The sequence below is a fragment of the Onychomys torridus genome, chromosome X (assembly GCF_903995425.1).
Source record: "Onychomys torridus chromosome X, mOncTor1.1, whole genome shotgun sequence".
Lineage (NCBI taxonomy): Eukaryota > Metazoa > Chordata > Mammalia > Rodentia > Cricetidae > Onychomys > Onychomys torridus.
Window position 1 is genome coordinate 54,443,975 of NC_050466.1, and position 17,507 is coordinate 54,461,481.

General features: G+C 38.9%; 1 protein-coding gene across 3 annotated transcripts in view; it reads right to left on the reverse strand.

The window, feature by feature from the left end:
- Mid1 (midline 1) overlaps positions 1 to 17,507 on the reverse strand; it is a 204,340-nt gene that overhangs the window by 142,875 nt on the left and 43,958 nt on the right. The window contains exon 1 of one of the 3 annotated variants that reach the window (XM_036173853.1): positions 9,500 to 9,749. The exons of the other annotated variants lie outside the window; for them this stretch is intronic. The gene's annotated coding sequence lies outside the window, so the exon portion shown is untranslated. Of the gene's footprint in view, positions 1 to 9,499; positions 9,750 to 17,507 lie in introns of those variants that run through there. 3 annotated transcript variants of the gene reach the window in all.

A 17,507-nucleotide genomic window follows, 5' to 3' on the forward strand; every position in this document is an offset into this window, starting at 1 on the left:
AAACAGCAACTAAAAGACCATTTGACTACTTGGGTTTTTCTGTTTCTTTGAGATAGTCTCACTCTATAGCCCAGGCTGACGGGACAAGCTATATAGCACAGTCTATCCTTGAACTTGTGGCAATCCTCTTTCCCAATTCTTCTAAATGCCAAGATGACAGTTGTGATCTACAAGCCCATTTTAACTACTTGGATCTCTAAAAGGGTGTTTTCTTAATGTTTTATAGTAGCATATGTTCATTTTACATAATAATGGATTTCATTAGGACATTTTCATATTTATAATGGATTTTAACCACATTCCCCTCTCTTGTTCTCCTCTTATTCCCATTGATGCCCCTTTTTGTCTGAAGATGATGCATTCTTTCCTGACTATTCATAAACCAACAACCCATTCTGATTGTCTCAAAATTTACTAGTACATGAAATGACAGCTTGGGATCTAAAAGCAACCAAATTATAGCTTATGAAAATGGCATGTAGAATGGACAAAGAAAATAACAGAATGGGGGAGCAAATTTTCAAGTTCTAAATGTAAACTTATTCCTTGCTGTGGCTAAAGTGCTTCTTGAGCTAAATTGTGTCACCTGTGCCAGTGCTGGTTGCAGTGGTGGTGGTGAGATAGAGTGTTAACTCTATCAACTAATTTCATCTTAAACTCACTGTATCCCAGAGTAACAAGTTCAGAACAATTCTTCTGCTTCAGCCTTCTCATGGCTGGGGTTACAGATGTGAGCCATTCTGGACCATGCTAACATTTCAATTATAAACCATGTGTGATGGTACATACCTGTAATCCTGACATTTACTGGCTGAGGCAGAATAGTGAGCTCCAGGCAAGTTACAACTATGTAATGAAATGTTTGAAAAACCAAAAAGCATTGTTTTTCAACCTACAAGAGCCAAACTTTTAACTAGCAACTTATTTTTTCTTACCTTTTTCTGTAGACAGCCTCCCTATGAAGCCCATGTTGCCTTCAAGTTCTTGATCCTCATATTTCAGCCCTCTAATTGCCAAAACTACAATTATGCACCACTTCACCTAACCTAGCTAGCATGTTTGTCTGAATCCCTAATGTATTTCCTATATCCCAGATCTTGCATAAATATACATATTTCTATTATTTGGTGGTGATTTCCATTTCTCCATTGTTTTCTATGGTGATTTGTCTAGTTAATACTTAGTAAGAAAATATATACAGAAAATTCCAATTGTCCACAATTCTTTCTATCTTTAATTTTTGAGCTGAGGATTGAACCCAGGGCCTTGCACTTGCTAGGCAAGTGCTCTACCACAACCCCTGTCCACAATTCTTTTCTTCCTGTTCCAAAAAGATCACCTGCAAAATATATCCAAGTGCAGCAACACTCTAAAATTTGACATGTGACAGGAAACAGTCTACCAAGTGTACTCTAAAAAATGTGTGAGTGTTGATGTCTCTATAAATCATCAAATGGGTTTGAAATTTCAATTCCACAATTTTATCCAGAACTTTCAGACAGCACATCACACTGAGAAGCAGTGAAAACGCTTTGTCTGGAATGCCACTCTATTGAATGCAAGCACCACCTGTATGCAGTGGAATATCTTAGCCTTTAGAAATACTCCACCTTTAATCCCAGCACTCAGAAGGCAGAGGCAGGTGGATCTCTGTGAGTCCAAGGCCAGCCTTGTCTACACAGTGCATTTTAGAGCAGCCAGGGCTATGTAAAGGGACTCTGTCTCAAAAAAAATAAAAGAAAGAAAGAAAGAAAGGAAGGAAGGAAGGAAGGAAGAAAGAAAGAAGGGAGAGAGGGAAAGAAAGAAGGGAGGGAGGGAGAGAGAGAGAAAGAAAGAAAGAAAAAGAAAGAAAGGAAAAAGAAAAAGAAAAGAAAGAGGAAAAACAGAAATATAGAAATATCCTATCTGCTGCTGAATGAGCATGGCATACTACTACTAACCTGGCAAAATAAACCAACTACACTTTCGGCTATTACCTAAAACATCAAACTAGCCACAGTGTGAACAAGCTTAGCAGATTCTATCTTGGCAATTGGGCTTTGATCAGTTGGAGGAAAGTCCCACATCAGAATTATTTCTGTGCCCCATCAAGCAAAGAATAAGGTAAGTTGCTTGGAATGTTCTGGGCTACGGCTGGCAGAACCCAACCGAGTGGCTAAGAAACTCCACATATTTTAATTTGTTTTGATACTCATCAATTAGTCTTTACTATACTGTTGACCTTTCAAATGTCCTTTCTTCTCCAGAGCCACTCTGACCTTAGTATTTTCCATTCTCTTTCCTACTAAAATTTACCTAACGTGTTTCCATAAAACATGTGATAATTCTTACTGTGCTTCAGTCCCTGAGTTTGGATCTGAGAATTCAAAGATACTTGAGATGAGACTCTTGCTCTCGGGTAACTCAGTCCCAAGATAGGCAGAGCTATGACTAACTAGAAATATTTAGGCTATCTCAAATATGAATGTGTGTAAGATAATGCCACAGCCATTTCCTGCTGCTTATTCTAATCCAAATAGATACTTCCCAGCATACAAAGAAAGTCCTCACAAACAGCCTAAACCCCCACACACCATCATTCCTTCATACTCGCTCCCCTGTGGCTCTCTGGCTGTCATACATAAAGTCTCTAGTGAGTCCAGAAGTTCAGTCAGGATGCTGAGAGAGGACAAAGAAAGAAGTCTGAACTATGAGTCAGACATGCCAGCAAATCCTGTCTGACAAGGTACGACCTGGTCCCTAAATATTGTCTCCTGACAGGGCAGTCATGTGTCTTACATCTCTAGACTCCATTGTTTGAAATTTCTCACTGTCTGAATATCCCCAATCAAAGATTTATTTTAAGGATTAAGAGATTAAAACAGCTTTATCTTATCTGTACGTATTCTCTCCCAATTTGTCCTGAAGACCAATATCCTAAAGAAACAGAAATGCTGTATGTGGACAGGGCAGGGGAGGCAAGAGAAGGATAAGAGTTGGACAATTACCAACTCACTATATGTCAAATTAGGCCAGGTGGGGAGACAGATACCTTGGAGGGACCAGAATATATCAGAAGGGAGAGAAAGGGGAAAAAATAGCCTGACGCTTTTTTTATTTTAAATATTGCTGGAACTGGTTTGGTATCAACAAGTATGTTAACTATCCTGTATTTCCACCTTTTATAATATAGTAGCAAGTTCATAAAACTCAGAACTTGATCTTGAATTAATCAGATTGAATCATTTTCAAAATAGTGAGCAGTATGTATATGTATGCGTATATGTGTTCAGGAGCATGGGGCATGCACATCACTGTGCATGTGTCATCTTCAGTTATATACAAGCTGGGTGGTGGTGGCACAGGCCCTTTAATCCCAGCACTGAGGAGGCAGAGCCAGGCGGTTCTCTGTGAGTTCAAGGACAGCCTGGTCTACCGAGAGAATTTTATACATATATACATAGATAAAAGTAGGGACTTTATGAGCCCCTTCCCATACATGCTGGAATTTTTCCTGTCATCTCCCTCCTTTGAGTCAGTCTTTCATTGGCTTGGAGCTTATTAATTCAACTAGGCTGGTTTGCCAGTGAGTTTGCCAGGGACCCTCCTATTTCCTCCTCCTTAGTGTTGAGAGTACAGTGCATTACCACTCCCACATTTTTATGTGGGATCATTGTATCGAGCTCACTTGCTCATGCTTGCAAAGCAAATGGTTTTACTGACTGAACCATCTCCACAAACCTTTCAAAATAGCGTTTCAAAATGTTCATGGTATAATTTCTCACTTGAAAATGGTTGCAAACAAAAAACTCTCAGAAAACACTTAGGAGAGAGAAGTTTGGGTAAGTTTAGATAGTATCTGTATAACTATGTATCTCAAAGGTCTAGAAGAAAGGACTATTAAATGTTTTGCCATAAAGAATTGATAATTTAAAGAGACAGATACCTTTAACTTGATTATACAATATATAGACGTATTGAAACATCACATGGATTTCATTAGTATGTACAATTTTTATATTTCATGCATCAGTAAAAGATTAAAAAACATGATACACATGAAATGTCAGTGAAACCCATTATGTTGCATGCTTACTAAAAATCAATAAATAGTAAAGATGCTCTACAAAGAATATATGCTCACAAGCTAAAAAAAATATATCTTAATACATAATACAAAATGGAACATAAAGTATTTATAGAATTGAGACTTATTTTTCTCTGATAAATTAATTTTAACAAAGAAATCACAAATTTCTACAAGTGAACATGGAAGTAAATATTTACTAAATGTGACAAATATAGATAATTTCCTGGCTCCCTTAAGTTCAGTGAAGTTTAGACTATCATCAGTTTTAAATGGATTTTGACCCTTACATATATATGTAGGTAAGAACAAGTAAGCCGCCATTTTTCTCATGTAATAACCTATGTTAAACCTTGATATAAAAACTGCACAGCAGATTGAAAGTTCTTTGAGGGCAAGGATCATATTAAATCACATTTAGAAGAGAAAAGCCATCTGAAATACAATAACCACTCACTGTGTTGCTTTTCTGAATGAACTTAATTCACTCAGTAAGTAAGAACTTAGATTAATTCTGTAAGTGCTCAGTAAATGCTGGATGATAAGAAATGAAAAGCCTTGATATTTTATTTACCATTCACAGTTGGCTGGATATGGAACCTTAAGAAGCCACTTATATGCTACAATCAGGACCATGTTCTGCTTTTGCCTGTCTTTTAAAGCATGAAAAAGATGTTTTTAAAACTTTGGGTTTCGATTTTCATTTTAGTAAACTTCCCTTTAGGTATTTGTGTGTTTGGGTGCCACAGGTTTTTGTTGTTGTTGTTGTTTGTTTGTTTGTTTTGTTTTTTGTTTTGTTTTGTTTTTTTGAGCTGAGGACCTTGCGCTTGCTAGACAAGCGCTCTGCCACTGAACTAAATCCCCAACCCAGTGCCACAGTTTTTGAGCTCCTTAATACCACCTTCAGGAGGCATTAAAGATCTTAAAGTTGTGTTAAATAATGTCTTCATCTAAGGGAAAAACAAATCTTTTAAATTAAGGTGAGCATCTAATATTGTGTCCTTTAGTTAAAAGAAATGTCTACAACATATTAGTTAGCAAGACTCAGTAAACAATCTAAAACAAAAGACATAAGAGGAGTTTGGTGTCAGATGGAAGGAGCTGATAATGAGCTGAAAATCTTCCTCATAAACTTCCTCCTCATATCTACACAGACATTAGGTTCCAGTTTGACCTGGCTGTACTACCCTTGTTTTAATTGCAGTGTATTTGATATTCTTTTCCTTGAATGAATTGGTTTTCATAGCATATTTGGTCACAAGGTTAAAGAATTGCTAACTAATTACTCTATGTAAGCAGAGTAAGCTCTCTGGTTCTGCCCAGGGATGCCTGCAGTAGTGTCCAAGGCCTGGTCTTTTATCATGGAAACTTCAAGTCTGACCCCTGCAGGTACAACAGGGATACTGACAACATTGACATATGATGGACATCTCTTTTATTTTACAAGTTTCTCTGGAAACACAGCAAACAGTTGATTAAGAAGAATTTAAATTACATTTACAAAATATTCTGTTATGGTCAGTCATTTTTTTTCTTATCAAGAGAATGCCAACTGATTTGGATGAACTGGAATACTCAAATCATGTGGATTAAAAATGTTCTGATTTGGCCCCGTCTTTTCTTAATCAAATAAATTACTCTCTGATGATATCCTCCCCCACCCCCTTCAGCATTGCAAGTCCCAGGTTTCCATAGCTACCTTGGATGTCTATTTACCACACAAGGGATCAAAGCCAGGAGACATCCACATGCACAGTTAGCCTTAAAACTTGCAGGAATGTCTGTGGATAACATGCAACTACCAATTAACAGATTTGTTTGAAGCCTATGTGGTCCACAGCCAGACAAACTCAGAACATGAGTCAGAGTGAACACGAAGGAAAACCCAACTCAACCAACTCAAAAAATTACTTTGAAATGTCCAACAAATATCTTTAAGTTGACAACAAGTCCTACAATGATAACATTTCCTAGAAAAAATTAGCAACTGTTGAAGACGTCAAACTTTCTAAGACATATATATAAACTTAAAACATCCGTTAAGAGGGAACATTCCTCAGATACATATTTAAAATTCCACTTATAGCATTTTCCTACTAGATGTCATAAAAACTGGCTGATCTCCATTTTGGGAGAACAGCAATGTCTTCTATACTTTTCAAGGCTTCGATTTAAAAGGAAGGAAATGATAGTGCATACTTGGGAAAGAGTGCTGGTAACAGAACAAGAAGAAAAAGAAAACTAAAGGCAAGGTTCTGTTTTCATCCCTAGAATGCCTTTTGGGGGCCTCAGCCTACACAGGTAGTCTTTCTGGATGGTGAATTCCAGACTTGCCTCTAACTTGCTGTCTTCTTTATATTAACCTTTCTTTGCCTTCACTTCACCATTTGTTCAATGAGGATCAAGTTGCCCTTCATTCTCTCCTGGGGATGTGGTGGAGAATAAATAGATTTTGTAAAGGACTTTCTAATCCTCTGAGGAAAGATTACCACCAAGACTTTCATTATTAAGCCAGATGTCGTTGGGCATTTTAATTCCAATCTAAAGAATGCAAAATGGGCTGATCAAACTGAGTCACAGCTCCCTTGGATCAGCAGCATCCTAGCTTCACAAAAATTTAGCAACTGGGAGACCTAGAGACTAAAAGGAAAGTCATTTCATTTTCTTAGAGTATTTTTCTAAAGTTAATAAGATGCTAAAAACACAAAATGTGTCTCGTAGGGTATTTTCTCCGTAGAATCCATATTTGTTTTTTCCGACTTGAGCATGAAATATTTGTTCTTAGTCTGTGGTGGGACAATGAATGTGACTTGCTATTTGGAGAGCATATTTGCAGTTGTGGGAATGCCATAAGCAAACCTGTTGTTTTTGGCTGGGCTTCTGTAACAGGTGGCCATGTCTTTCCTTTTGCCTGGGAACGTAGCAAATTCCTTCTCAAAGAGGGTTTCAAAGTTTCCACTTATGATCAAAGTGCAGAGAGAGGTTGGCACACAGTTTAAAATTACTTCCTGATAAACACAAGTCAGGTTTATGGTTTGGTTTTTTTTTTTTTTTTTTGGTTTTTTTGTTTTGTTTTGTTTTGTTTTTGTGGCATTTTTTAAATGTGGCCTTACCCTAAAAGAATTCTATCCTACATGGGTCTTCTGCTGACAACTTGGCAAAAACCCAAACTCTCCTGAATCTTACAGCCCAACAAGCAGCCTTCTAATTGTGTTGGCAATTTCTGGCTATCCAGAATTTCTGACTAGTTAGTGCTAGGGATCTCTTCTGGGCTGCCACACCACTGTTCGGCATTTGTGCAACCCTAGGGATAGATCACTTACCAGCAAAAAGATTAAGTTTCATTGCTGAGCTGATGACACATGGATTGGTTTGATAGTTAACCCTGCAGATACAGCCAGGGGCTGCTGGACTAAGATGACAAATTGGCTGGTGGATGTGACTCCTCTGCCTGAATGAAGCAATAAGGCAACAAGAACAAAGCTGGGATTTATCCATGCAGTAACGATACAATCCCATGCCCAGTTTCTTGTGTGGACTATGATCCTCTAGCCCTCTTGCATCTCCTCCCCCAGTTCCACCCTCTTTTCAAGTATCCAACACCCCAAAAAATATTGTATACATATTCAGAGATGTGGGATGAAAAGTTGTCCATTCATTAAATAACTAAGGAGTTACTACATGCCTACTTGTACATTTAAAACTTCAGTACTGGGCTGTTTTCCAACTTCACACAAATGCCACAGTTATACATGGGAAAAATCATCCCAAGCTCTGGACAGCCTGCCTTAGGCATCAGACAGAGGGAGTGCCACCATTCCAGAGGAACTGTGTGGGCACAAAGATTCTAAAAATTGAGTTCACACACCACCGAGGACAAGACAGGTGGCTCCACATCATCAAATAACTTCTTTGTTTGGGCTTAGGACCTTTGTCAAAAATTTTATTGTGTGTCTGTTCTCTTTCTTACTCCTTTTCATTAAGCCTCCTTGGTCCCTTTGCCTATCCCATATGGTTGCTAGAAATTCAAAGAATGAGGTTGGTCTATAAGATTGAAAAACTTAGAGAAAGCCAGCCTCTGCAGCAATCTCCAGTTAGGCAGAGGCAATTTGCTGAATGCACACAGTTTTTTTTCATGTGCTTTTCTTCATTGGCTGGAATTTGCCAAGTATGCTCCCATAAGAGCAAATTTGGGAACAAAAAAAGTTGAAGGTCTCTGCTCCTGACCATTCTGGTGAGGACTCTGCTTTACCTCTGGAAACAAAAGCTGAGAGACAGAAAGTTGTAAACCCCACTGGCCCAGCCACTAATGAGAAGGTTCACTTTCCCTTAAAGTGAGCACTCTGGGGTGGAGCACATCCAACCCAATTGGAAGAAAAGGTGAAAGAGCTTTTCCGGTGGCAAAATAGATGCTCACTTTCCCACCGGAGTTACTCAGCTTGGGCAAAAGTCGCACTCCTCCCTTGCAATGTCTGCCTTTCACAGTCGATGGAAGACTTTTCTAGTCCTGTCTTCTCCTATGAGCATCGATCGATCGATCTTTGTATTGAAATATTTACGTGAGATTTTTACTACAATTGTGATAGAGTTGTAAAGCACACCCTCTTCTAGGCTTTCGAATCCAGTCTTTCCTTTTCTCTTGTTTCTCAACGGCAAAGCTATTAAGCTCATAAACCTCTACCTCGGTTGATAAGGAATTGTATCCCCATGCCCTACAGCAACGGAAGAAGCTGCTGGCTTAGAATTCTTTACAGAGAAATACTTAGGTAATCCCCAAACTCTCCGTTCATTACTTCCAAAGATTGTCTTTACCCATCCATGAGCAATACAACTCCTTAACTGCTAAAATGTTTTTTGAAAAAAAAGTCTGTATACACCCTCCACCCCACTCCCCACCCCCGCTGGAAGAGCTGCTTGTTCGGTTCGGACTGGTTTCACCTTCTCAGCTGCTTACACACACTAAAGTGCTCAGAATGTGAAAGCAAAATAGGATAAGGGTCCCCGTGTAATTCTTTGTCAGGCTATGCAGTTGTCTTTATTCTAACCTAAAGCATAATAGGGTAGAGGCTAAAAGCTTGAGATGAATCCAGCACAATACATAGCAGAGGCCGGCAAACTGGAATTGATTTGCATATTGTACAAACCGCTTTGAACCTTCTACAAAGACTTCCTGACATCAACAACCACTCTTGGAGGCAAAACTTGGCATGGGTAGTAAGGACGAGACAGTGGGAAGACGGCAGGTGATGTGTTTTCTAAGGTAGCCTTAAGAAGAACACGCAGTTCCCTCTTTCCACCTAATGGATTTGCTGGAAACCATGCATTTGATCACTCCACATGCAATCGGGAGTAACAGGTCGCAGGGGTCCCAAGCTAAATACCTCCCCCCGTGGCTGGCCCCAGAGCAACTACAACCACAACCTTCAAGCTTACCTGCCTCATGTTTAGAATTCCATGACCCATCCGGCAAGGGAGCGAGCTGCGTGGAAGCGCACTCGCCGGCTTCCAAGCGCAGACACCAAAGCCGGCAGAAAAGCCCACAAGACAAAAGCAACTCGGTGGAATCCACAGGCAGCAAAGAGCACGTTTTTCGTCCCCTTCCCTTTTTATTCTTTGATCTGCACGCTACCCAAGACAATGTCAAGTTTCTCAATCTTTCCTTTTCCAGCCTATGAAAAGTCGGGCGCAGGCTAGCCAGGACTGCCTGGCTCTTTTTTAAAATCAGTTCAGAGGGAGATCGCAGGCGGCGGGCTCTGGCCGCGGAGAGTCTGGCCAATCAGGAGTAGGGGGTGGACCTGAGAGCAGGAGAGGCTGCCTCTACCAGGATTAGGGCAGCTTTCGGGAGTCAAATGACTGGAAGCAGCTGCGTGTAGAGTCAGAGCTCCCAAAGTAAAGGATGAGTTCTATTCTTGTCTAACAAAACTGCATCTGCTCAAAGCTTAACTAGCTCCGGGCCCTAAATCTTTGCACTTTAAGAGCCCTTTAAAAGCATTAAAGTATTTGAGAGGTGCAGAGCTATTTCAGCGAGAAAACCTCAACCCTCTGGACCCAAGGACATTTTTGAAAGTATATCTTGGTCTGGATACCTCATTTTGCAAAAACAGTGGAGAGTAAACCACATTGCTGTGAGTACCACTTTAATTGAAACAAGCTATCAAGAAACAAGGTGTTACCCACCTCATCTCCATGGAAACTCTATATCCAACCTATGAAAGGCAAATATTAATGGGACTGGCACACAAACATTTTGCAGTACAGCAAGTGAAGAAGAATCTTTACTGCTGGTGACTGAAAGCACAATATAAGAACAATAAACAGACATTTGGTTAAGAAAACCATTTTTAAAATAAATGTGTCCATCTCTCACGGTGGTTGACTGTAACAATGCCAACATGCTAAACTCACAAACACAGACAAGAAAAGCTGGCTTCCTGGAAAGTTCAAGCCCAAGTTAAGGAACAATTCCAAAGTGTTCTTTCTGAACTCTCCATAAAAATTGTGACCCTTTTCAAGTTCCTATGAATATGATTTCCTATGCAAATCTGCCTCTTGGATTTAAAGATAAATGTAAACTGAGTTACAGACTGCTTTTGTAGAGACAGTAATATATATTTTTTCCAAACAAGTGACCACAGAGTGAGGATAATCCAATAAATATTTTCAGTTTTTCAGTATTAGAGAAGAAAAGCTCAGCAAATAATAATTTAGTGGCTTCAGGACTGCTGGAAGTGTGGTTCAATACGTGTGAGCTTGGCTGGGTTCTCTGAGATTTTGGCAGCAGGGCATGGCTGGGAGTCCATAGCTCTGTCTCAGCTCCCCACTGAGAAATTTTAGAGTCCCCCTAATCACACCAACTGCCTTCGATCTACTTATTCATTCTTCCTACCCTTTCACTATGGCCTAGGCCAAAGCTTGCTTACCCTTTTGAAATGGTGATACCATATCACCAAATTATCAAAAAAAAAAAAACTCATTATGTTTTAAATAAGTTATAACTTCACTTTGCAATACATTCGTAGTTATCCTGGGCCACACACAACCTTAGGGTCATGGGTTGGGTTGGACACACCTGGTAGATCAAGGCTTCTTAAAGACGTTACTGAATGTCCCCTAGGGCACAAAACTAGTGTTTGGTAAAATCCAATTCTCAGTTTAAGTGAAGGAGACTCTCTGGGGACATTGTTAAACGTGCCAATTCTCAGGCCCCTGGTTCAAGAGAATCTGATTGAGTAGGTGTGCGAAGGATGCTAGGGATCCACATGTTTCCCACACCCAATGGGCTCTGATTCACTTTAAGAGATCCTGCATCTACCTTGGCCTTAGGTATATCTGAGCCTAGGATGTTAGAAGATACCCAAGGCTGCTGCTGCTACTAAACACCACTGGAGTTAGACCCCTGCCATATCATACAACTACTGATTCCAGAAAACATTCATCAATTGTGTATTGGCATCACTTTAAAGTAAGTGCAAACTAGGATTTCTTCTCTCAAGTTCTGTGTACTTTCAAAAGTTCTTTCAGTTTTCTCCTCTTTTGATCCAATATCCCACCACTCTATAACCACAAATGTCAATATTCTTTTGTTGTTTTCCCTAAAGCCCCAAAGAAAATTAATCTCTTACCTCCTTCTATGTTCTTACATCAGTTTAGATACATCCAGTTGTGTGCATGTAGATGTTTAACAATCAGTTCTCAAAAGTTAAATAATGAGTAAATAAATAAATGCCAAGGTTTATAGTACTCTATCTCAATTCCTATGATATAAAGACTGCATTCCTTTCCCACAGTGAGGGAACAAATGAACTTGGAAGAGACCTGCCCCCAGTCAGAAGGTAGCACATACCAGCTGAACAAAACATGGATCATCTCTGCTCTTGTACTTCCTTGCTTACTGTAGTCATATAATCTCTCACTCTCATTATAACATAAATGTGTCAAGGACAGGAATGATGTCTAGTTCATCTTTATAACCTCAGCTACTTCCATCACAGTTGCCATGAATGGATATTTGTTGAACGAAAATGATAACTTTCCTAAAACCAGGGAGACCTGTCACTGCCACATTAAAGAAGGGAAAGAATCTTTTGAGAAATAAACACAAATATCATAATTTTATTATCCATTCTGTACTTCTGGCTATAAGCACAACCTCCCCTCCCACCTTTTATATTTCTTATAGATTTATTTTGTGTTATGTGTATGAATGTTTTGCCTGTGTGTATGTACATGTACATATGTATGTACATGTGGTGCCCACAGAGGCCAGAAGATGACATCAGACCGCAGGAACTGGGTGGCTGTTATCCCCCATGTAAGTGCTACAAATCAAAACCCAGGTTGCAAGTGCTCTTAACTGCTGGGCTATATCATCAGTCCTGCCATGTTCTATCATAACACTCCCACATGTAAGTCACATTTCAGACTGAAAGAGGAGAAATGAGCTTCATATAAAGTCTCAACTGTATTGATGTATTCCTGGGAAAATATGTTTTATCCCTTTACATCTGTATACCTATATATCATCTCAGCTATAGAGCAAGGATCTCTTGGAAGAATACATATGATAATGTCTGTAGGTCTATGTAAGGGTGATTCCTCAAGTAAGAACATCAGTTATTGCTTGGGCTTACTCTATAATTGTCTCATGCATTAGGAAAACATGTTAATAGTTCTGTTATTAACAAACACCCTTTATGAGTACCAAGTAGGAGCTAATCACCTTGACTGGCATTCAACAAATGTGCACCATTTTATGTCTATCCAAGTACTAGAAAGTTACCATTACCTTTGAGGCAGAGTAAGTAAATCAAGACTCCATCTTTATAAATGACTGTACCAAGAATCGGGGTACCAGATAGGAACTCATTTTGGTGACTGCTCTGGTTTGAACATCTGTGTTGTCCTCAAATCCATATTCTGAAATTCTAACTATGTTGTACTCAATCTAGTATCCATCTTTCCCTTGTTGGTTTGTTGGTTTTCTGAGACAAGATCTTTCAAGGTGTTGCTGGTCCTGGCTCACCTTGAACTTGCAATCTCCCTGCCTCTTCGCATCTTAAGTGTTGGGATCACAGACTTGGACACCAAACCTATTTTTCTCTGCTCTTTCTTTCTCTCTCTTACTTTTTCTTTCTCTGCCTGTATGCATGTGTGCTCATGTGTGCACGTACAGGCAGAGGTCAGAGGACATCTATGCTGTCCTTTCTGAGGCACCATCCACCTTTTTACATTTTTTGAGATGAGGTTTTTCACTGCCCTGGAACATATCAAGTGGGTTAAGCTTGCTGTCCAGTAAGTTCCCAGGGATCCACCTTTTCTTCCTTTCACTCCTCTTTCCCCTTCATCTTCTTTCCCCCTACATTCTCCCTCCCTTCCACTTTTCCATTCTCCCTTCTTTTTTCAGTCCTTCCTTCCTTCCTTTTTGATACTAAAGCCTGAACACAGGCAAGGAAAACTTCCTTCTTGGTCATAGAGAGATTATAAAGATGATATCTAAAATTCAGAAGTCAATAAATAGCAGTAAAAGCAGATTTTGTGAAATGAGAAAGTACATAGCAAATGAAATATTTTCCAGTTGAAAATTATTTCCCTAGGGTGGAATGGGATGAGGCAGGGATTCTGTTTTTCATTATGAGACTTCAATACATTTGCACATAACCATGCATTACTGTGATAAAAATTAAAATCAGTTGATAAAAGGATACTGGGTGGTTATTAAATCCGTTTCTTATCCTTAAATTCACTTTCTTTAAACTGGTAATGTTTCACAATTATCTGGCCAATCGTTTCTGCCTAATGGTCTACTCTCAATCCCCAGTGTAATGCCTACCACCTCATGCATAGATGAGTTGATTGGCATTTCCTGTTTCTCCTACCACAGCTTTAATTTACTCAAGATTTATGATTGATTCACTGTGTGCAGAAAGAGATCCATACATTAGCTCCAAACTACTTTAGACATTACATTTTTTCTGCTTTCCAAGAGTGAAGATTCTACAACCCATATACCTTTGTAATTTATTAGACTAATCTAAACCCCCTTTTTTATTTTATTTCTAACTGGCATCATTTTCTATTTAAATCTTGTATTTTTGTTGTAGATTTATGTGTGGTTTGGGATAGCTGGCTAATCTTGTCCATATTATAGCCATTTTACTTCTTATCCTTAATTTTTCTCACTTTGCTTATATTGAAAGAGGAATATCCCCACAATTTTTTAATATGTTGTATTGGTTTGAATAAGAATGTTTAGGTAGTGGCACTATTTGAAAGCATTAGGAGTTGTGGCCTTGTTGGAGTAGGTGTAGAGTAAGTGTTGCCTTGTTGGAGGAAGTATGTCACTAAGGGTGGGCTTTGGGGTTTCAAAAGCTCAAGCCAGGCCCAGTGTCTTCCTCTTCGTGATGCCTATGGATCTGGATGCCAAACTCCCAGCTACTTCTCTTGCACCATTTCTGCCTGCTTGCTCCCCACCAAGATGACAATGGAGTTAAACCTTTGAAAATGCAAGCAAGCCCCAATTATACTTTTCTTTATGAGTTGCCCTGGTCATGATATTTCTTCACATAAATAGAACACTAAGACATATGTTAATGCCCAAAGGTTTTTGTTGTTTTTGTTCTTAATATCAATGATTTAAAAAGTTCACTTTTAGGTAAGCATGGTGGTATATACCATTAATCATATCATTTGGGAAGCAGAAGCAGGAAAAGTTCTGTGAGTTTGAGGCCAGTCTGTTCTACAGAGTGAGTTCCTAGCCAACCAGTCTAACATATACCCTGTCTCAAAAAATTAACCTTTGTGCATCACATCTCTTTTTGCATCTGTGTTAGAAACAGGCAAATCAGGAGGCTTTACTTATAACCATGTGGACATAAGGTAAACACAAATTTTACTGAAAAGCTTTCAACAGGATTTGTGCTCCTGGCTTATGAAAATTCAGTACCTATATTTATATTACTACTTCTCAAATATACAGAAAGATTGTTGGGATGGCAGTGTTGTTAACAATTGGCAAATACCCTTTCCGACTTCATTCAAAGTGCCTGTGCTTAGATTTAAAATGAAGGTAAAGATACAGAATGCTTATGAGTAAGGATTTACACATCTCTTCTCTTTGTTAGACTTATCAGGTTCCTTGTCATTCTTATTTAATAGCTAAGGAAATAATATTTTGCCCTCATTTATTTATAATTGGACAGCTTTTCTTCTGCTGGGAACCACTTGTGAAATTTTACACATACTGAGATATGTTTTCCTGTATTGTACCTCTGTGCAAGATAAATATACCAACTTGTTTCATGGAAAGAAATGCAATAAGTGTTACAGAGGTCTCAATGTCTGAGAAACTATATCAAATGAAGCTTCACTTTAGCTTCTTAAATTATTAATTTACAAATGTAAGTGATTTTTACTTTTAATATGATTGCATAGTGACGGTATTTGAAATTATTATTATTTATTTTATTTGTCTTTTGAGACAGGTCTCTCTGTGTAGTCCTGGGTTGTTCTAGAACTCGCTCTGTAGACCAGGCTGGTCTACCTTTGCCTCCTGAGTGCTGGGATTAAAGGTGTGCACCACCCAGCTTGAAATTATTTTAATGTGAATAATTAAGTAACTTCAAATATAGTACAAAATAACTCTATTCATATTTGTACCATTATTTAAAGTGAATCAAAATCTCTTCTGGTATTTCTTTCCACTATATTTGTGGAAGGGGGATAATTTTGTTAACGTCACCTTTAGAAACCAACCAATTGGCACATAAATGAACTCATCTTCACTTTGACAAAATTAATGAGCCCAGTTAAGGGATTTCAAAACCACCTGATTTAGTAGATGCTAACAAGCCTGGTGAAATTGAAATGTGGAGATCAACACCAGAGAGAAGTGCTATTTGGTAAAATAAAAACCTCAGGAGATATTTATTCTGAATTCAAATAAAAGCAATAAAATGGAGGGATCTATCACAGACCAATTAAGCACTAAGCCCTCACAAAGATGCAACAGGTACACAGCTGCTCCTTGGGGAACTGGGCTCTAGAGCCTGTGGTCTTCCTGGCAGTGATACTGCCACTCTAGTAAAGACGCCTTTCCTTTTCACAAAGAGGAACAAAATTGCAGAGCACCCATGACTGGTCCCCAACCCCCATCTCCCGTGTCTTATATTAAGGAGATATGACTCAGCACATACATTCTGACTTGTTTGTGGAATCCCCAATCTCACTGTACCTGCAAAAGTCTTTCACGCTGTGTCAAGATAAGCCAGGGGGTTGCCATTTTACTTTGAAAACAAGTTAAAGCACTTCAGTAATTTTTATTTATTTTAACGGCTAACTGCATTTAGGCTGCGACCATCCAGTCCTTGTTAGGTGAGAAAGAAACAATTCACATGCCTATTGAAAGGGAAGTATTTCTGGGAAAGATGTACTTCTTGTGCTAGTCAAGACAGGATGTGAATTTTAGGGGCTATTTTTGGAGAACTGTGAGTGTGGTTTTCTTTCACCATTCAGAATTTCTAAATGGCTTTCCCAACAGAATACAGCTTTGTGATTCATTTTCACAGTTAAGAACTTTGGAGCTTTTCCTTTCTTATCAATTGGTTCACAAGTGGTTTTAGCCATCCATTTCATTAGCAGCATATAAAGACTTGCAGATCTGTATGAAGTGATTTACATTGTTCCTAAGACATCCAAAGAGCCCTAGCATGGAAACAAATGCCTCTTATATGAAAACCTGGCTGGGCATGGTGGCTCATGTCTGTAACCTCAAGCACTTGGGAAACTGAGGCAGGAAAATAGCCATTTGTTCCAGGCCAGCTTGAGATAGAGTTAGGCCCTATCTCATTAAAGAAAAAAACAAACAGAAACTGAGATAGAGTTAGGCCTTACCACATTTAAAAAAAAGAAAGAGGAAGTAGAAGAAGAGAAAGAAAAAGAAAAGGATGAGGGAGGAAAGGAGGAGACAGGGGAGAAGCAGGAAGAAATCTGGAGTTTTAGCTTTGTGATTTCAATGCTTGAGAGGTAGAAGCAAGAGAATCATGAGTTCTATTTTAGCATGGGCTACATGGGGAGACCCCATCAAAAGTGGGAGGGCAAAAAGATCTGGGGAAACTCTCCTATCTTAAGCTCATACTAACAAAATGCAACAATAAACCTTTCCTTATACAAGAATGAACAATCATTCTATAAATATTATTGAGCATCTCTTGCATTCTTGTTGTTCTATGTGGGGGTGATTTAGGAAGATAGCAATAAGCTTCAAGCTGCCTTCATGAATAGGAGATAGAAAAATAAATCAGCAAATAGAAAAAAATTGAGCTCATAGTGATAGGGTTGATATAAGTGATATAGCAAGTTCTAGTGGGATGGGTAAGTGTTTTAAGTGAACATTTCAGCAGAGCCCTGAGGAAAGAGAAAGCAAGACTTTCAGCTCTGTAACAGG